General features: G+C 43.7%; 1 long non-coding RNA gene across 1 annotated transcript; it reads left to right on the plus strand.

Moving 5' to 3' along the window:
- The first annotated feature begins 980 nt into the window (after positions 1-980).
- Positions 981-16,646, plus strand: LOC138534676 (uncharacterized). The gene is made up of 2 exons (XR_011284878.1): positions 981-7,789; positions 16,143-16,646. It is a non-coding gene; the product is annotated as an uncharacterized lncRNA (long non-coding RNA).
- The last annotated feature ends 5,414 nt before the right edge of the window (positions 16,647-22,060 follow it).

Consider the following 22,060-nt stretch of genomic DNA (forward strand, 5'->3'; position numbering starts at 1 on the left):
GCTAAATCAGTTTGTGGTGCGATCTGTTCAAGAAAAGAAACTAGAAATGTTAGAACCATTTCAATAAACCAGCACAACTTTTCTAAAAAAAGACTTCTGTCTCACAGTCACCTAGTCACTGAATACAAATTGAAGAAATATTTGGTTCACCAAACACACTGGCTAAAGATGAAAACTGGCGCGTGTCACTGCAAAAAGGAAGAAATAGTTGCAAATCAACTCTTCCATGGAAACTGACCACTGTTATATCAAGAGAAAAATTGAAAAGCATGTAAGGCCAATTTACCTAATCAAACTTTAAGAAGTCCCTTCCCCGGACACACACTCCAGCCCAAATCACCACTAATAAGAACAGAAGACCATTAACCACAATGCGTGCTTTCTAGATGGCCGTTTATGAAGTCCTATTACATTGTAAGCGTTTTGTGTAACACTCTGTGTTACTTGTTTATTGATGATGAAATATTCTATGCAAAAAACAAACGGAATCCTTCAGCGAACCTAATAAAGGAAATTATAAAATGCACATATACAATAGAGAAACTGCAGGTTAAGGGAAATTTGAAATAGTTTAAAATATTCATTATATATTGATTGTCTATTTAATTATAAATAACTTGAATTAAATGCTATTTAGAAAATTCAAATCACCTTAAACGTTATCTGAAGAAGGATAACAATAGTTCAAAGGGGGAAAGCATCGTTACTGGCAATCTATCCCCTCGCGTGCAAGGGGAAAACATGCATACACAGCTGCAGCCATCAGCTCTGAGGCCGCAAGTCCACCTCAGCTGGGAGTGAGAGGCACAGAGAGTCTTTGGGGAGAACCCCTCCTCTGGCAGTGGGGTGGGGGGGGGAACAGGTCACACCGCAAGTATCTTCTGCTGGGCGGAGGGGGGGGGGCGGTGGGATGTGGGTTTCAAGAAGGGCTCTTTGTGTTGCGCTATGCCAGACTCCAAGGCTGTCACGTATACCCTAAACATCTGGACAAAGCAAAACAGATGTGTCAGGTCTGCTTGCAGGAAGCGAGGCCTGGTTGCGGGGGTGAGGGGGTTAGGGCAGAGGGGCCAGGGCGAATTTGTTTTGTCCTGCAACTTGGCTGATGACTTTCAGAAACTCCGTGCTATCGTGAGCAAAATAAATTGTGACGCCATTACACGTTAGTCTGCTCTACACATTAATACAGCGCGAGCCTGCTTTTAAAAAAATCAATAGAAGCATCCTATTGGCTATGCATAAGATTTCGAGGTCTCAAAGGCTCCATGGAACATGGAAGAGGGGGGAAAACACAGAGGGTATTTAACAGGAAGTGAATTACTATCTCGGCGGAGCTTAAGCAACTTGTTGTCTTAGCTCTCTAAAAAGAAAAAATGAAAGCCCCTCTCCGTCTTCGTTTCCCCAATCCCCCAATCCCCCCCCCCCCACACTTCTGTCAGAGTCTGCTTTTCCTCCAGCATGGTGTGCAGGCTGCTTCAATTATGCAAGCATATTTGTATATTTAAAAAAAAGAGAGAAGACCTCTGCCCTTCTTTCCTGACAGACCACCCTGTCCCGCTCCCCATGGGAAATGGCGCGGTGACCTACTTGACCCCGGATGTGTTTCTTTTTACAATGCGGTCCATGTCCGCGCACAGCTACGAGGGTCACGGGGGGGAAACATGCTTTATAATGGGTTCACTCCCTTGGTCGTGTGTCCAGATGTCGGTATGACGTGGCGAATTACTAGGTGATTTCATATGTTACATCTCCAGCATGTGTTTTTTATTACAACTTTCGTGATTCACGAAATAAATGCAAACTTGTACGTATTTCCCGATATAACACCACTGCAGCTTTATGACTCGAGGCAAAGAGATGTCACATGCGAGGGACCAATCCGAGGCTACAGACGCCTAGCTAAACCGACCAGGAAATACAACTTTTTTTGTGCCAAATAGAAAACATAAGAAAGACAGACTCAATGTGAAGTTCTAAAGTTTCTCTTCGGTGTACTTTTTTTCGGACTATGTATGATCCATTCTTGTCTGAAATGTTTATCACGTTAAAGTGATATTGTAACCATATTTTTCATAGTGTACTCAGGAACAATGCTATGTGATGCCACTTCCTGTTTTGTGAACGGGTAAAAGGTTGTGTTCACGCTCCCCGTGATGTAACTTCGGGGCGGGGTCAAAATGACATCACTTCCTGTGATGTCATCAGAGGTCAAGGATCACGTGATTTCACTTCTGCTACCCCTGGTATTTTGGTGAAAGGATGTTCCTGGTTATGAATCTTGGTGGATGAAAGGTTGAGATTGCTCCACAGGGAGCTCCTAAATGCCTGATGTTGCCCACTTGTAAGTGCTTCAACCATAGATGTGATCATCAAGTCACCATAAGTTTGGTTTTTGCTGAATTTTTACAGATGGCAGTCACGAGTTTCCTTCCAGTATTTTTTTTTTCTTTTTTTAATGGGGGGGAAAACAGAACTGCGGTCTCTTCAAGTCAGTCTTCAAGTTGTGGATCATGCAGTACATGTCAAGGGTGCCCAAAGGAACATAACAGAGAGGAAATCATTTCCCTTTAAGTTGTTTAACTTTCTGCAGATGTGCAGACCTAGAATAGCTGTGCAAGATACCAGCTCTATAAAACTCCCGTTTCAGGAATCTAAGTGGTAATATATATTTTAAGTAAATGAATGTGGAAAAGTACTAGTTACAACTTATTTTTACATACCAAATAATAAATGCGGATAAATACAGATCAAATGACCAACATTGATGCATACAGAGAGAAATAGTGAAACAATGAATGCCCTAAAACTGCAAGCCTTAATTATAATCACACTCAATTTATTGACCACTGAAGGATGAAGGTTTTGAGATGCCACGGGCGGTATAAGGACCTGTGACTGCAGGCTGCACATACATATCTGAGGTAAGCACTTAACTCAAAGAGCTACCGTACCATGTTAGCCTAGCACAGCCTGCTTGGACTTTTACCCTTCTGAGGCCAATAAAATGAGTTGCCCGATAATACCTCCCATTACTTGCCATGCAGTATAATGACAAAAATGTGTTATGATAAGAAAAGCAAATTATCACAATCTTGAATATTTTCTTTTACAAAAGCATGGGCCCAGCCCTGAAGGGTGTCGGAGCCCTTTTCAAGGGAGGAGTGATATGTTAAAGACGAGGGTAATCATTGAAAAACTTAAATACCAGCAGAGTCTAACAACGCATGACAATTAAATCTAAGGCAAAAACCTAAAGTTATCATGAAATTAAACTTTAAAAAGGGGATTTAAGGGGTTGTGTAGGTGGGAGAGTAATTGAAATATCTAAACATCTAGGGTAAGAGAGCATGCCCACTGGATCGCCTTTATACATTGCTGCACGGTTGTCATATAAAACTATCAACATAAATAAAATAGTAAAATGTAGTAATCGCCAGGTTTTTTAGAGTACAACGGCCATCAGCCTTAACAGTGTAGTCAGTGGTGAGGGATCATGGGAGTAATAGTACAAAACATCTGGAGAGCTGGAAGATACGGTGACCCTGTCAAAAAATGCAACTGAAAAAGGAACTTTACTTAGTTTCTCAAAAAATCCAACTGAAAAAGGAACTTTACATAGTTTCTCCTTAAATTCCGTTTATGATGAAGGGTGCCTACGGCCACAGTCCAGCAAGTAGGGACCAGCCTAAGAAAATATTCTGCTAGAGTTTAAAATCTGTTGCATCCTCAAGTATCAGTGAGGAGAATGCATGTGTTGCTTTTGCCCACCCCAAGTGCTTTATAGAGCAATAACACACTGCATTGGGTGGTAACGGACCACCGAATCGAGTGTCATTGCTTTTAGCATCTCAGGTTTTCAATCCCAAAACCCAGGTTGCTGAGAACAATGTGTTTTGTTTGAATGAACGAGACGCCTTGCGGCGTCACGTTCATTCAAACAAATTACTGACTTAAGATGGCCTCTGTGGAGACGGAAGGCTGGGCTTCATGCGGTGCCCCTCTTCCATTTCCATGGTGGCCCAGGACAGAGGATGGAGCAGTGCTTTTGCCGCCACCAAATAAATAAGGTGAGTGGGGTAGGGGGTGTGTGCAGGCGAGGAAACAGGGACTGGAGGGGAGGAGAAGGTAGGGGGAGGATGGCAGGGCGGGCAAGCAGCCTTCAGGCTACTCAAAATGCAGGAGTGATGAGTGGGATTCAGCCCACGATCAGAGCAACCTGATTGGTTGGCTCCCCCGCCCGTGTGCTAATATTTGTTTTCCAAGACACAGAATGGTGAGCCAAGGTGATCTGCTTGGAAAGCAAGACAATCAGTCTCAAAGTAGAGAATGGTTTCTAGCGGAGGAGATTGGGGGCATTTTTTTATATTCTGGGATAGCAGATGCTAGCACTATGTTGCTACTTTGCAACCAACCTCTGCAATTTGTGGTTTTACTATAGGAGAAACACACATAGACCTTTTCTCCACACCATAATAAATAGCACTATGTTGCTACTTTGCAACCTCTGCAATTTGTGGTTTTACTATAGGAGAAACACACATAGACCTTTTCTCCACACCATAATAAATAGCACTATGTTGCTACTTTGCAACCTCTGCAATTTGTGGTTTTACTATAGGAGAAACACACATAGACCTTTTCTCCAAAACGTAATAAAAACGTACATGGTTGTAAAATGGCCACATCTATTTACTATTCGATTCAAAATCATTTTGTTTAAATGTCACTGAAAAGTAGTGTCTATGACCCAGAAGTTCTTTTCATGACCCAGAAGCACTAACCAGGTCCTGAAGATCTGTAGATCTAACCCGGGCAAGCACTGTTCAGGTTTGAGATCCACCAAACTAAGAAACATTATTATTATTTCTTTTTTTCCTCTCTATTGAACCTGGCATTCCATGGCTGTTTGTAGACGTGGGATAAGAAGAAGGTCATATACTCTCCTGTTCCCTAAGGAATTATTTCAATGTCTTCAAACTAACGAGGACACCCTGGCTTTTGGGAAGGTCTCAAAGCCTGACTATCCCTGAATCAAAGACCTACGCGCATCACTGGAACATTTCACAGATAAGGGTGGCAGACTGCCACTGTATTAAGATGGAAAGACATCTAGCACATCAGTCCCTGTTTGTCTCTGTCCCCATTCCCTTTCCCCAAAGTCTATACTTGACTTAGCCACTATGCTTGGCCGTCCCAGAATTACTATTCTGAAATCTGTCTAGTGCGACAGGTCAAACAGACATCCCGGGCCCAAAAGCGACCACACTTCAAGGGTCCCTTTGCGTACATATTGAGGACATCGCACAGCCACACACTACTTTTTGGATATGCCTATTTAGCTCTCTCGAAGCGCCTCTCATGTTAATATTCCCTTCTTCTTCAGACACCCCAGGATTGCTGACCTTCCTACTTTCAGCAATCCCGATCTAATGTCTACTTTGGCTGGATCGACTTGCACCCAAGTTACCACAAGCACTATCCTTCTTCCTTTATCCTGTATCATCTGATTTGAACCCCTTTTTGTTTTATCCGTCTCCTCTTTCCAGCATGGCTCCACCCATTCCCTCCACAACCGACAATCTAGGTACTGCAGATGTGGACACAATACCACCGCTTCCAAACAAGCCGCCATGATTTGAGACCACTGCAGTGGTGATTTGGTGCAGTATGAAGATTATAAGGTAACATCCCACATTGCATTGATTTCCACTCGTTTTTCTTGAGGTTTCAGGTTCCTCTGGTGAAATGATCTTGGGGACCAGCTCTAGATATATCACATATTAGGATCCTTTAGGTCTTCAAACAGAGAAAGGGTTGGGATTTCAGGGGTCTACTTCCCTAATACAGGGCAGGGCACATTAACATGATCTGGCATCATCCCACGCGCAGTTACTACTGTCATTGTCCCATAGCATCTAACGAGGATCATTTTATTGCCTCTTTCGCAAAGTGTCCAATAGGATCAGGTATGGCTTTCAGAGGATTTGTCTTTTCCCTTTTTCACTTTCCCTATTTCCCTTTTGTATTCCCCAATGTCACCTCTACGTGGCCAACTCTTGCTTCTGCTGCTTTTGCTACTCAGCTTGGTGCTATGGGATCAGAGGGACATTGGAAACTTTATCTGGAGGAGAAACCACAACACTTCAAGAGCATGCTTGAGCACATCTTGAGTCCATCACAAAACCATGCATTGACTAATTCTAGTATGACACAACGCTGAACTAGATAATGCCTTCATGGAAAATGCTCAGTATACAGGATGGGTGGATTCACTCTTTGTGGACCAGCACTCTATTTCATCCATTACCAAGGATTGTGCATGTGCCCCTGCTTCGACAATCAGGCCCACGCCGGCTTAAACCCTCTGTACCTTTCCATGTGTTTGTTCATTTCTACCCTACCCCCTCTTCATTTATCCTCTCACATCTTTTCCCACTCCCCCCCCCGCAAACTATGATCTAGTTACTCCTGGCAGGGGACCTATACACCACCATACAGACAAGCCTCGGCACCGTAATACCACCACTGGGGCGATGGGCTCGGTACCAAAGCTTATCAACATAATATAACATAGGAAGGTGGTTCCTAGAGTCCTGGAAGTTGCTCTATTGAATCCTCGTGGGTAACCCTAGGGAGCAGCCGACTGTACCAGCTACTGAGCTGCCGGACCGCACACCACACCCTTACGCACAAGCAGAGGAAACCGCAGGACAGCAAATCACCCAAATGGCACTAAGATGTAATGGAAAGTACTGGAGTCCCTGTCAACACCACATTCAGCAGTCAAACATTGATGGACACATGTATTAAATCAATTGACAAAATATGCAGATAAATAATTACAGAATAATAAACCATAAACCCATTTCATAGTATACTCTGTAATTCATAAACACATGTTTCACTGTAAAATTCTAAAGAAACATACTCTTCACAATAGTTATTATATGTATTACATATATTACATGTGTATAACACATCAAAAGCCAATGGGATGGGCGGTAGGGAATGCATATCTTGCGTGCGGACTGCTGCTGAGCCCTCCAACTCCTGTGAAGAGGAGCCGCCAAGAGACATGCCCAGCCCCAGTGAAGTTATTTCCAGTGGATGTGCCCTTAATGGTCATCTATGAGTGAAGAGAAGGTACCACCATGGCCATGCATGGTGACCGCTGTCAGCCGTCACCCGTAGGTCAGGGTGCTGTGTCCATTCTGAAACTCCCACTAGGTCTTCAAAGTTTCTTAGACTTGGAAGCGGGTTGCTTATTTCTGCTATCCGTCACTGTTTATAACCCATATTCAACCTTAAATTCGAAATACAGGTTGTTGATAAGATGTACTTGAAGTGGCTTCTAGACCAAAGGTTGTATGATGCCACTTCCTGTACTGCCGTCACTGGTCAAATGGTGTGTAGCCTCACTTTCGCTACCTCTTTAATTTTGGCAGATCAATCGAGCAAAGGGAATTCATGGGCCTAAACAAATATATGTAAAATAATCATTGAAGGGTTAGTCATATATGTTAATTCATAAAAGAAATGGTTAACAAAATCCACCCAGGCGTATTAATGTCCGTTTTTCTGCAGAGCTGGAGAGCAGAGATATGTTTGTGAGCTTTTTATTGTTCATAATAGTCCACGGCCATTTGTTTTTCTTTGTCCCTCTTTTTATCTACTTAGGCAAGACTTGTAGTGCCAAGACAGGCACATCCCACCTCAAGCAAGTGGCAAGTGGGAAGGTGTAAGTGTGACTGCAGGGCAGATCCTTCAAGGATTCCTTTGTGCAGCTGATCATGTAAGTGCGATGTGCTCGTGTTCTTTATTCCCAGAGACAACCTTATTTATTTTCATTAAATACCAAAGCCGGTCCCATGTTTTATTTATTTTCTATTTTCGTGTAGTGTAATATGGCCACATGGATCAGAATGTGCTTTATTTCCCATTTTCCGTGCAATGTAATATGCCCCCATGAATGCCCACACACGTAGGGCCTCAGTGCTTTTAGTGGGCCGGGGCCAGCAGGGGCCGTGCCCTGGCAGTCTCCAAAAAGTGGGATTCAGCCGGGGCCCTATCGAGGCCCCCCGGTCCCACCACAATATTGGCGGGACACATTATCACGCCACGGCCGCAGCCGAGGCGGGAGATGCACCTGCCATTTTCAAGTCAGGCAAGATGGCCCTTCTGTCAGTCACTGTAACTTCTTCTTGTGACCCCTCGCACGAGGGATCACAAGAGGAAGTTACTGTCTTTTTGTTTCCCCACCCTCTCCCCGGGTCACTGAGGCGTCTGTGAACCACAGCAAACCTGTGGACTCTGTGCTAATTTCTATCTTTATAAAAGATGGCTTGAAAAGTACACAATTTAAGCCATCTTTTATAAAGCTTTGCCGATGGACAAAGACACCTCAGACTTTGCCCGTCGTCAAAGCTTCATAAAAGATGGATTGAATTGTGTACTTTTCAAGCAATCTTTTATAAACATAGAAATATGACTTGAAAAGTCTGCAAACCATAAGGTACGCACACACATATATAAGTGTTATATAGTTGTGTGCGCACCTTACTATGGTTTGTGTTCTGTTCAATCCATCTTGAAGTACACAAACCATACTAAGGCACGCAAACAAATATATAAATGTAAGCATTTATATATTTTTTTGCGTACTTTAATATAGTTTGTGTACTTTTCAAGCCATCTTTTATAGACATAGAAATATGTAACATCTTTCTATATTTATAAAAGATGGCTTGCATAGTACACAAAGCATGGTAAGGTATACATAGAAATATATAAATGTTTACATGCATTTATATATTTGTTTGTGTACCATACTATGGTTTGTGTAATTCTTTAGGCCAGGCTTATCCCGCAAGCCACGGCCCCAAATTAGCCCCCTCCCCATCGATTGCTTACCCCACTTAAAGCCCTGTAGGGCCTGATTCATAGAAGCCTTTTATAATGGTGCAATCCCATTGGAAAATAATCTGCAAATCAGGCCCTTGGAGTGCTGTGGTCTAGGCGCAAAACCTAACACTTTCCATGTTGCAGCAGAGAGTAGATTTCACACGGGGTTCATGGGTGTTTTTTGGAGTGGATTGTGCAGAAACCCTCAGCACAGTCTTCCTGATCCTGACCATCTTCATTGTGACCTTTGAAGCTCATAGGTCCCAGTCAGCTAGTTACCCACTGCAGCACTCCCATGGGGAGCCTCCTAATGTGTACTAATGGGACCCTGTTAAGCACACTAAAGGCAATTCTTTGGTGGTTACTGATGCTGTACCTGCCTTATTCCCTTGAAGGGTCACTTCCAGTGGAGCCACTTAAAGTCACCCACTGGATATTCTGATGGAAGGATTTCAATTATCTTGATGTCTTCATACTACACATCATCATCACAACTTTATTTCGAAAATGTTCATTTCATAAAAGTACACACAAAAATTACACATTTTAAAAAGCTCTGCTAAAATACAGATTGTTTACACATCCTAGCATGTTCAATAAAACCATAAAACCACATCTGCCACGTTCTTACTGGGAGGGAAAACAACATCTTGGCCTCACCCAAGGTACAAACCTTATACAATCTAAAAATAGGTAGGAGGAACATACTTATAAGTATCTTTAAAATGGGACAGGAAAAAAATGAGTTACATCTTCCACCGTAGGGCCGTCACATGGGCAAAAAGGGACTGTGCCCTACAACTAGACCAATATGCCAATTCCCGAAGCTAGTGGTAAACGATTTACTCTACGATTAAGTATAATGCCTCTCTTACGTGGATTGGAAAACCAGCTTGTATAGTACTCCTCCCTCAGCTGTGGTATGTTCCAGAACAAACTGTACAATATGCTTTCCCAGCTCCCCGTTACGCCTAGTTAAATATTTTACCTATAAGAAGGCAACTTTAAGTTTCAAGATAGCAATTGCCCCTTCCTCGAGGGGCTTAATTAACGAATTAATAAAACCTAACGAGAACAAAGCTTGCTTTATACATTGAAGCCATGAACTAAGACCGCCCACATCAGATGACAATAAACCCTTTATAAGCCAGTGAGTAAGATGATACTCGTTGCCCCTGGTACGCCACCGTCTTGCCCACAACAACAGCGGTTTTAGGTTCAGGGTGTCACAGATATAGCCCCAACCCGCTTCCAAATGCAGCAGATATGTGAGGGCCCTAGTCAATAAACCGAACAGAGAACGAAGAAAGTGATTCTCTTTTCTCTCGGTTAGGGTTGCACAGGAGTGACCCCACATTTGCACCCCATAGCTAGCAGTTGGTACAGCATTAGCCTTCTGTATGGGACAAACCATCTCCAGAGAATACCCTCCCAGCTTCTTGCTGAATCCGATAATTGCCCCATTCACTTGAGCAAACTTTGTGGCACAAATAGCCACCTGAGACCCGAGTCCATGTTTTTCTTTATAATAACCCCCACATAAGAGAATTCTTTCACCCATTCCAGCTCCCAAGTAGCTGCAAGGATTCTAGGCAGGTTAGCCCTTTGACAGCCTACACACCTCACGTTTAAGTTTACAGTGTTAAAGCGTAGATCCCTAGCTGCCATAACATCTACAAACCCGGTAACCAACAATTGCAAAGCTTTGGGTGTTCCCGCAAGTAACACAACATCATCCGCCTAAGTCAAAGCAGCAACAAATCCACCTGCTCATCTCACTAAATAAGGAATTAATTTATACATCAAATAGCAGAGGTGCCAGAACACAACCCGGCATGCTACCTCGTGTGGATTCAAAGGCCGGTGAGTACTCGCCACTCTGAGCCATGCGGACCCTAGCAGTCAGAATTTCATGTAAAGACGCCAAGATGGCAAGGATGGGGTTTTGGCAGACCTTTACTCTGGGAGAATTCCCAAAGCTTCTCCTGCTTAATAATTATGAAAAGCGGAGCAGAGATCCATAAAAGCCAGATATAGCGGAGGACCATACCCTGCAACATATTAATCCAGATCTAAACGAAGATTCAGTACCTGTTCTACGGCCCCAACTCTCTACCGAGAGGCTAAATAACTGCTGTGGATATGTGTGCCAGCCTAATGGCCCTCCAAATGGGCTCACAGTATTTAATCCTCCACCTCATGTTTGGAAGATGCTAGCTTGGGCCACTAAAGTTGGCCTCGTGATGAAATGGGCAGTGTGTTCTTCATAGCACCAACCCGTGTCACTCCCATATCAGCATGGTACACAGAGCAGTGGTACAGACACTGATAGAAGAGCCAGTTCAGGCGGGTATGTAGATTGGCTCTTCCCCAGCATCTTCTCTTCTCACACCACGCGGTTTGCACAGCAGGTGGCGGTAGTCCATGACCACCCCTTTTCAATATAATATACCTGGTGTTCTTAAATGTAGCAGGGAGAGCAATGGGCATGTAGGTGTAGGGTGCCCTAATAAAGAGTTACCTGCAGAAATAACCCACAGTCCCTCTACAGAGGGCCCACCAGTTCACCATCACAAGCAGTTGTTGTAATATTGGTGCTCGTGGAGAGTTCAAATAGCACATCTGCACACACAGTGACCATAACCTCTGCCACGTCCCGTGGAAACATGTACTTCTACTGGTGGTGAAGTCGCTTTCTGTTAACCCTCTGCACGGCTCTCACTGCTTCCTTTGGGGTGGGATGTTGTGCTATTTAGGCCAGATCAGATAGCATTGCTGCTTGGATAGGCGGAAAAGCTCGGCCTTAGGTTTGCCCACATAAATTCTAATGGCAATGTCAAAGGTGTCTTGCGTAGAGAGCAGTTGTCATTGGTCTGACGTTAATGTGCTGTTTCCTTATCGGGGTATTACCCAAATTGTTCGAACACAATTGTTCGAATTACCGAATTGACCGAAAGTCGAGGGTACGAATTGACCTTTGCACAATTGACCGCACATATATATATATATATATATATATATATATATATATATATATATATATATATATAAATATATATATATATAAATATATATATATATATTGGTTTGGTAATATATATATATATATATATGTATATTCGAAAAAAGGGGGAAAAACCAAATTCCCAGAACCAAGATGGAACCGGGAAAAGCTTAACCAGTGGAGTGCACTCCCAAGAACAGCAGAGAAAGTCGTTGGTGACTCTCTGCACAGAGGCAAAACACAATCCAAAGTTTTACCACACTAACAATGCTTTATTAAATGTCAGCATGGCAAGGAAAGAATCCAGAAACGACGCGTTTCACGGTGCACAGACCGCTTGATCACGTGTATATGTATATATATATATTTATATATATAATGGAGGGTTGCGGGGGGTTTCCCCCCGCATATATGTAACAATTGACCTTCACAATTCAGTCAATTGTGCAAAGGTCAATTGTAATTCGAACAATTGTAGTTCGAACAATTCATATACATCCCTTATCGGTAAGGGTTGGCGCTGCTCAGATCAGGTTTCTGAAAGACCAGCAAATTAGTTATCAGAACCATCAAATCCTGTATACTATGGCATGACAGTTCCAAACCCTGCAGAGTTCACGCGTCCCCTACCACCCATCCCCAACCCTAACCACCTAACCACCCAAGGGGACTCAAGGGCATCTGAGGTAGAACAGGGCCTTTCCTTGATCTAGAAAAACCCTTTTCACATTCATGCTGCTTTGGTGTCAGCAGCTTCAAGGGGCACAAGAATCGTTGAAAAACAATTGTCTAGATAAAGGGGAAAACTGTGAAGCCAGGGGTATGTTCACCCAGTAGAGATGTGGGTGTTTCAGCCTTCACTACCTATGAATGATATGATATGATATGATATGATATGATATGATATGGCATTTATAACGCGCCTGTACACATGTGACTGTCTTATCATCTGCATAGGTAGATTCTATCAGGTTAGATTTTGCGGCTGACGAATTCGTCCAATTTATTTCACTGAATTTCACTGCAAATGTCTGTGGGGGTGGGTTTGAGTAATAATGAAAGTGGAGGGGTGTGGGTGGGGGTTGCGGGGTCTCTATCCTGCAAACATTTTCGGCAAAATGTCCTAAAAGAAAAATATTTGACGAAATCGTCTTCGGTGAAAAAACTCGATAGAATCGCATAGATCCTTATCATCAACAAATCATGCATTCAATGACTTATATCCTTCAGCTCCAGCACCCTCAGCGTTGGCATGGCTAACATCGAAAACTTGGGGTCTTTCAAGGCAGTTTCCTTCTGACGTCGAGGTGGTTCTCGGCATGAAATAGGTGTTCTCTTTCCTGGCTGAATGGAAGAACCCTCTCTCAAAGCCGACCAATCCATCCCGACTTGGGGCTTGAGGCGGATCATAGCAAGCGTTCATTCCATGATGCCCTGAAGCGGGGCTGGTTCTGGGGGATCCCCCATCACAGAGAACCTACTTGCTCTCATGAACTTCCGTATTCCTTGTCTTCTGAAGGATGAAATCGCCCTTCCTTCTGATTTTTCTGTACTTTTTTAAAACCTTCTTTTAAGATCTATGCCAGATAAACCCAGACCTCATGCAGTGGTCCAGAAGTGTGTCGGGATAGCAGGCAGGCTGCTTAAAATAATACATTTCTTTAATCTTCCCTAGCAGCCAAAAGAAAAGTAAGCACTTAAAACCATGGATAAGATAGATGCCTTTTAACCGAGAATAGCATGATTCCTAAAAAAAAAAAAAAAAATATGGAACAAAGGAAGCAGGGGCTGTTGGTTCTGGAGGGTTCCTGCTTAAGGGAGTATTGCAGCGGTGACATTGCTGCTCTCCAGCTTTGCAAAAACAATAGAATTAAAAAATGGGCCATCAGTATCTTCTAGGACTTTCACTCAGGGGATTGTGGGCATAACTGGTGATAGGAGCCGGGTGTTCACCTACAAATATGGATTCCTCAGCCTTATGGTAAAGGCAAGTTCATGCCTTGTGAATCTCCCATCAGACCTCATGGGATTTCCCCATAAAAGAGAAACAGCGTATATGGTCCTTCATTATAACAGATAAGGACCACTGCCGGTTCTCAATACTCTACTTCAGCTGGAGCCTAGTGCAGCTGATTGCTGTGGTTCAAGTGGCATTTCATTCAGTTATGAATCAGAAAAGTGCATCTCAATAGAAGACAGGAAAGGTAGGTTGGCAAAGGGCATACCAGCATACACCAAGGCACTCATTAGGTAAATGGTGTTCCCTGGTGCCCTGTGGTACAGTGGACAGGGCTGCTACCAATTCCTTCACGTAAACATTGACTGCCCTCCAGAAGTAGCCCCCATTAGCCACCACCAGTAGATATAAGAGACGGGGCAGATTTTGCATAGGAGCACACCCATGAAACACTACCCCATTCTCAGCACAGGTCCAATGCCTAAGTTGTGTTTCAGAGCCAGCAGTGAGTTAGGGAATAAAGCAAAGCATTCGACCAGCTTTTTGCCGGTCTTATTCAGGGTGGTATTTTAGGGGCCCCCAATAGAAGCACGGAGACCTCTGGTGTGTGGGAATCCTGGGGTACTGCTCCCACCCAAAGGGAGTGGGCCAAAGATGCCCTTCTCCAGAAGTAAGGGGGACACCAATCAACTCCCGTCAGACCGCCAAATGGGAGAATGGGCCCGAGCAGGTTTTGGTTACTTTGGCCCTGATTCACAGAGCATTTTCCAATGGGGTTTTGCCATTATAAAAGGCTTCTGTGAATCAGGCCCTTTTCCTAGTACCTTAGCTGTTACAGAATTATTTGTGCTAACCATATGAGTTGCCCTTGTAATACATTAAGGTTTCTATCCAAGCTGCTGTGACCTATGCTAGTAACCTCTGTATGACGTAACTTATGTAACAATTTATGTAACCCAGGCAAACTAATTCATCTGTGATGCTATTCAACCTAACTCCTATGCACGCAATCAATGTAACCATCCTTCTTAAGAAAAAGCGCCTAAATGCCTACGGGTTAGGTGCACTATACAAATGGTAAAATAAACAAACATCAAGACCAGTATGGACAGGCAATGGGAACTGGTAGCCTTGACGCTCATAGCCAACGCTTGACCTGCCTAGAGTCCTCCCAAGAAATAAAGTTCTGCCAGTTTACTCCCCAAACCCACAATAACAATCCGCTAGGCACGCAGCTGGTGCATAAGGCTGTCTATGCGGGTTTTGATCTTTAGCGTAAGTGGTGTTAGTCTTGGGGAAATTTCACGTGGCAGGGCCTGTGAATGACTATTAAGGCTTCCGGAGTCTTGGAACGTGGCACTAACATGACCAGTGGAATGAGTATCACTTCCAGGAGGTCAGCTCAAGGACCAGCAGACAGGTGTAATTTCTATACTTTATCAGCGTGGACAAGTAGCTCATAGGCATGTCGCTCAATGGATGCTGACAGCTCCTACTTGGACCACATAGGTTTAGGTAGGCAAGATTTAAAAGACACCTCTATTTACTCCACTAAGAATTCCAGTTTCCGGTATCACTTAACACCCCATTTCAGTTAGCCACATGCACTTTCAGGCCATTGGTTTCAAATTACCTTAATTATGGTTGTTTAGAATGGTATGGTGATTGGTGTAATACACAATGCTTTCGGATGCACCTTCTTGCTCTGTTTCCATTACCACAGAGCCCCCCCTGTAAGAATTATTCTCAAGTTCGTCTCTACAAGTGTGTTATTTTCCCGCTTGAATTTGTCGGTTCACACTCTGGTCGTGTTCCGACTAGGACTGGCTGATAGGGCAATGGAGTAAGCTAGTGTGGGCCAGTTTTTTGCCCAAATGGGCCAGTTTGACTGTTCAGCTAGTAGTTTAGACCATTGTTATTGAACAAATATTCTTTAAAATGCACATTTTGGAACATGTTTTACCAAAAAATACCACCTTGAGGACTACTCAAACAGTCTCGCACAAAAAGAACAAAATACCATATGCGACTGGGGCACTTTTTCATTGGTGCACAAGCCAATTTTATGTCCCGGTCCGACCCTGGTTGTGTTGGTTAGGCTTCTTAATGCTTTAGGTAGGACATGGCATGCTTTACAATCTAGCTAAGAGGAGCTTAACAGCTGCATGTATTTAGGACTAAACGCGGAGGAAGTCTAGGTAACTGTAGGCGCCTTTGGACAAAAATGTGTTGGTGCCAAGGAGTCCATTTCTAGATGGATGACACTGCATTGTTTTATTTTAGAGTCTTTTAACAGAGGGATTCTGGTCGTATGCCACAGCATCAAAGGCACTCACATGGACCTTTAACAGAAGTTTCCCGGTCTTAGCAGCCAAAATGTGGAACACCCTACCTGCAACCATCAGAGCCGAACCTTCCTTCATATTCGGAAATAATGTAAAAACCTGGCTCACACTGGCTCAATCCTAAAAGAACTTGTATTAAAGATATTAACACCTACCGCCTTAACTACCTTGCGATATAATTCTGTACACTTGCCTAGCTTGTAAATCTTATAGTATTTTGCTGTACACTTTGCCGTACTTGCAAATGAACCTGCAATTTCTTGTGAAATTCACTGTATACCTCTTAAGTGTGTTCTCACCTTATAAATACCTACTCCATGTCACTTGTAAGTACTTATCGTATGCAATTGTAAATTACCCATTCTATGTAACTGTAAGAAATGCGCCCACATGCCTAAGGGCTTGGCGCGCTATATAAATAAAATACAAATACAAACATAAACTTTTCAACAATGAAGATGGAAGAGGTGAAAGACGGAGGGGGCAAGGGGATTGGTGTCCACGGTGCCATTTTGTTTCATGCATACACTTCTGAATGAATAGACTACTTTAACTTTTCATCTGTAACTCAGAGACATGGGCATATGATTACATCGTCCACGTATCCCCTTAAGAATAAAATTAGAGTTCTAAAAGATTTGCAGAAAGGTGGGTGGTTGATGGAAGAGGCACCCTGTAACTCAAATGGCAGACTTTACAAAACAAGGGTGCCATCCAGAACTGAAATGTGAAATGCACACAAGGTGACCTGGAAAAGCTGGAATTGTTGAACCAACTAATTTGCTCAATATCCCCAACCTCTAATAATAATGATGTGGACAATAGATGGGCCACAGACGAGCAAATGGGGAAGCAAAGACTATATCATTTAAAAAGAAAGTGTGATGCAGGAGCCTGTAAAGCGTGAAGCAAAGAAGAGGCAATTAGACAAGTGTTGGCGACAGAGCCAGTAGCACCCCACTTCAGTCGCTCACTAGACACAGGCAAGGTTAAGATCGGTTGGGAACTGGCAGATTTTGAAGGCTGTTTGCTAAAGGCTAAACGGCATAGCTTTATTTGTGGGGAACGAATAGCACCTCTCATAAAACAGAAGTTGGTTTCGATACATCTCACCCCTCAGATATTACTGTCAAACAAAACCGGTTCAGCAGTTGATCAGAACATTCCACACATACACTTTCTATAAACAATCCATACTGTTTTCTCAGAAAGTTAAACAATTGATTGATTTTTAAAATACTTCCTCCCCCATTACATGAGTGCGCAGGGTGTGGTGCCTGTAAAAGTAATTTACACAGAGGCATTGAGCTTCCATTATATCTGTGGGTACTCTCTAGTCCAACCTGTGTATATACCCCTCGTGGGAAAAGAAAACACAAAAAAATATTCCCTCCCTTAATTTACATGAAATTTATCGAAGAGTTTATCTAAACATTATGTGCACTGAAAGAAAGTAGGGCGAGGGGATGTAATAGAGACATTCCAATTACGAACACGGACCTCTGCGGGCGACTGTGCTTAATAGGCAACATTGGTAGAAGCATACAAAAAAGTAGTGGAACTGTGACTCCGGCGGGGGACAGAGTAGGAAGGAAGATAGCATTGCAACACAATTTTCAAGGGTTGCAGTCATGCTGGCTGACAGTCGATTGAGTTGAAACAGATTTAAGTTTAGCTGTAACTGATATCCGGTGGTAAAATGGAGAAGAGTGCTTTCACTTCACAAAAAACAGCTCCGGGATGGTGAAAATGGTTGCAAAAAGTAGTGGAGCTGATAACAGTAAAAAAATAAAAGTAGTGGAACACCGCTCCTGACCGTTCACGCTCACTTCGACCACTGAAAGGCAAGATCAATGCAGGAGAACACGCGGGCACAATAGGGGCCTATGGTGGGGAGCTACATGGCGACATGTGTGGGCCTGCGGACCCCTTCACTTGAAGATTTGCGAAGCTCCTATCTTGGCATACTTGCATACACCCACAAGGCTGCCATGGATTTCAAGTTTGAGAACGGAGGCGATAGAGCAAACTTGTAACGCATTTCCCACTTGGACCTCTTCAGCCTGCGTCCTCCTAGGGATCCAGTGCACACGGCATGTGCATAAGAGAACAAACAACTCATTTCCATGTACCCATAAAGACCTTTTAGCTCCAGCTAGTTTACTTGTATCACCCAATTGGGGGGGAGGAGGGAGATTTAAACACCAACTAGTATTGCCCAGGAAGCGTGGATTGCATAAAGGGCCTGATTCATAGAAGCCTTTTATAATGGCAAAACCCCATTGGAAAATGCTCTGTGAATCAGGGCCAAAGTAACCAAAACCTGCTCGGGCCCATTCTCCCATTTGGCGGTCTGACGGGAGTTGATTGCTGTCCCCCTTACTTCTGGAGAAGGGCATCTTTGGCCCACTCCCTTTGGGTGGGAGCAGTACCCCAGGATTCCCACACACCAGAGGTCTCCGTGCTTCTATTGGGGCCCCTAAAATACCACCCTGAATAAGACCGGCAAAAAGCTGGTCGAATGCTTTGCTTTATTCCCTAACTCACTGCTGGCTCTGAAACACAATTTAGGCATTGGACCTGTGCTGAGAATGGGGTAGTGTTTCATGGGTGTGCTCCTATGCAAAATCTGCCCGTCTCTTATATCTACTGGTGGTGGCAGCTGGGGGCTACTTCTGGAGGGCAGTCAATGTTTACGTGAAGGAATTGGTAGCAGCCCTGTCCACTGTACCACAGGCCACGAGGGAACACCATTTACCTAATGAGTGCCTTGGTGTATGCTGGTATGCCCTTTGCCAACCTACCTTTCCTGTCTTCTATTGAGATGCACTTTTCTGATTCATAACTTAATGAAATGCCACTTGAATAAATAAATAAATGAATAAGTATTCAAATAAGTGAGAACAACGAGCCAGGAATAGGATGACGGGAAATATTCAAGTATTGAAACGGAATTCCCATGAAACCCCTCCATTTTCTGGAGCCTGCTACACCGGTATGCTGGTTGGCAACTGATAAATGGAAGCGTGCAAATAGAAGAACACGCTATGAAGAAGAGGTACCTTATGCCAAATAGTGAACCCCAAAAATGGTCGATCGGAAAAGAGAGAACATTTCAAAACGTATTGGTTTTAATGTATTCTGTAAATAATGCTTTGAGTCAGCCAGATAATCAGAGCGATATTAAAGGAGGGCCGCTGAAACCAAGGGGGGCCATTGGAATGATAACGTGCCCTGTAGACATGCAGCCTCGCTGTTTAGTTACTTCCTGAGTATGTGGGTTCTAATCCTGGCTTCTCTGCTTCAACAAAATGGTGGCATGGGAAAATCATTTAATCTCCCTGTGAATCAATGTCCAAATCTAGCGATTGTTATGTGTAATTGTTATAACTTTTTAAACTCTTATTGAAGAGTTTTCTGTAGGCTTCCCCGACAGTCTACTTTATTTAGAATGAATTTATTTTGCTGCTACGAAAATAATTTGAAAAATGGGGTTTTCCGAGCTACTCCGATTCTAGGATGTTTTTATGAGAGTAACTTCTGAGAGTGCTTCTAAAAAGAAGAAAGCAAGAAGAGCGAAATCATGGACATTTAGAAGGAAGAGTAATGCATGTTATTTCCGCAGCATAAACCAGACAAGGGTATCAGAAATTCAGACTCGAATTGCAAAGGAGTTCTGAACAGTGACAAGTCCTGTAGAATGTTTCGTCCTACCTAGTCAAATTCCTTTGTCCTAGTTTCAGAACTTTGTATCTAAGATTCCGCTTTGTATGCATTGTTATCTGAAAATGGTCTTAAGACTGATTCAAAATCGAAATGAGGCAATAATTAAGCAAAATGCCCCGAGCGGCGGGGGATTACCAGTGTCTGTAATGCCTGCACCGTGAGGAGCATTTACCTATTAGTACCCCTGCACGCACAATCTGCGTGACCGGGGCACTAAAAGCATTTTGGACAGAAAAAAGAAGAAAAAAAAATGACCAAGAAAATACCAGCCGGGAAAGGGAAAAAGCTCCCGAAAAAAAAAAGAAGGTAAGTGGGGTTGGGAGAGTGGGAGGGAGGGAGGAATACAAATAAGTAAAACAAACGTACCAGAGTTCCCAGCGGGGGACGATGGCAGCCTCCAGCCGTGTGGAGACTCGGAGCGGGGATGGCCCCGCTACCGAGTCTCCACACGGCTGGAGGCTGCCATCGTCCCCCACCGGGGAAAAAGCAGGCTGAAGATAAGTAGGGCGGGGAGGTAGGAGGGAAGGGAATACAAAAGAAAAGAAAATACCTGAGTCCCCGGCAGGGGTGAAGGCAGCTTCTCAGCCGTGGGGGGGGTTGGGGGGAATGGCCCCGATTCGAGCCTCCTCATTGGCTGAGGTGCTGCCACAACCCCTGCAGCCCCAGCCCCCGTGGAAAAGGCGGCTGGAATCATGGCCTAGAAATGAGGGATTCTCTGCCGAGTAAAGCACTGGCGAGGACCAATCAGAATGCTTGTTTCATTCTGATTGCGGCCTCGCCGGGTACTAATTACTGATATTTTCTCACCTGCAGTGTTGGAAATGGAAATTATTAACTTTAGGTTTCCACCAGCCACGGGGGAGGGTGGAAGGGTGTTGTAAATTAGGCAGAGGGCAGAGGGAAGAGGGGGGAACTCCACCCCCCGGCAAGGGGCGTCATTTAGGGGTTGCCAGACCCCTGAGGTCTCCCTTGCTACCCCTAAAAAAGAAAACAAACCCCCCCCCCTTTTTTTTTATTTAAGCTGCTTGGCTGTGGCCAGCGCCATGTGGCTCTTTGCCTCTGCAGTGGCTGGCTTTCTTATTTAGGCCTCTTAAAAAAAACATTTAAAAAAAATAGGGGTTACACTAGTCTAACACTTTCAGCAGTGACCCTCAATACAAAAGAATTGAATTACCAAATAATGTGTCTTTCTGGATTTCTATACAATAGCTGCTGGACTCATTAAGGTTTATTTCAGGCACACTTCAGGGTGTGAGTCACTGATTTAGTCTGCTCTTAACCACACCACCTCAACTCCTCCTTTCATCCTTCTGAGGTCGATAAATGAGTGCCAGCACAGGTTATGTGATATTGTATGTATATTTTTTCTATATAAAAAGCGCTTAAGCGTAAGTGCTTTATAATAACACATCATTATCATTTGACCTTGGACGTCTGCTTGCATTCACAGTAATTTGCTTATATGAGCCTATACACACTGATCTTAATGATACATATGACGATCCATTCTTGTATGAATATCACATTATAGTAATATCATAACCATGTCTTTCGTAGTGTACTTAGGAACAATGCTATGTGACGCCACTTCCTGTTTTGTCAAGGGTTGAAAGGTCGTGTTCCATGGCTTCCCGCAATATCACTTTGGGGTGGGGTCAAATGACATCACTTCCTGTGATGTCCTCAGAGGTCAAAGGTCATGTGATGTCACGTCCGCTACCCCTGACATTTTGGTGAAATGACATCCCTGCCCCTGGCCCATCCTCCACCCCCTCTCCCCCTGTAAATGAACATTTACATTTCATGAGATGAACACATTGCGTGTCCTGTAATGTTGCAAGCAAATTAGAAAAGGTTCACATGTGTACAAAACTATACTTGAATATTTTATTCAGAGTACAATCCTAACAGGAACATTCACAAGCATTCTAACCAAAGGTTCCAGTGGTCAAGTGGGTAAATCACTACCAGAGTTCGATATCCTGCGCCTGCGAAAAACCATTAATGGGCGCAAGTAGTTTTTTCCGAGACCCTCTGAGAGATTTTCAGGCCCAACGGGCAAGCGCCATAGAACGGTCATTAAAAGTTTCACCAAAACGGGTGTAAAATCAAATACAATCTTTTTCTAAA

The sequence above is a fragment of the Ambystoma mexicanum genome, chromosome 1q (assembly GCF_040938575.1).
Source record: "Ambystoma mexicanum isolate Mex_15411 chromosome 1q, UKY_AmexF1_1, whole genome shotgun sequence".
Lineage (NCBI taxonomy): Eukaryota > Metazoa > Chordata > Amphibia > Caudata > Ambystomatidae > Ambystoma > Ambystoma mexicanum.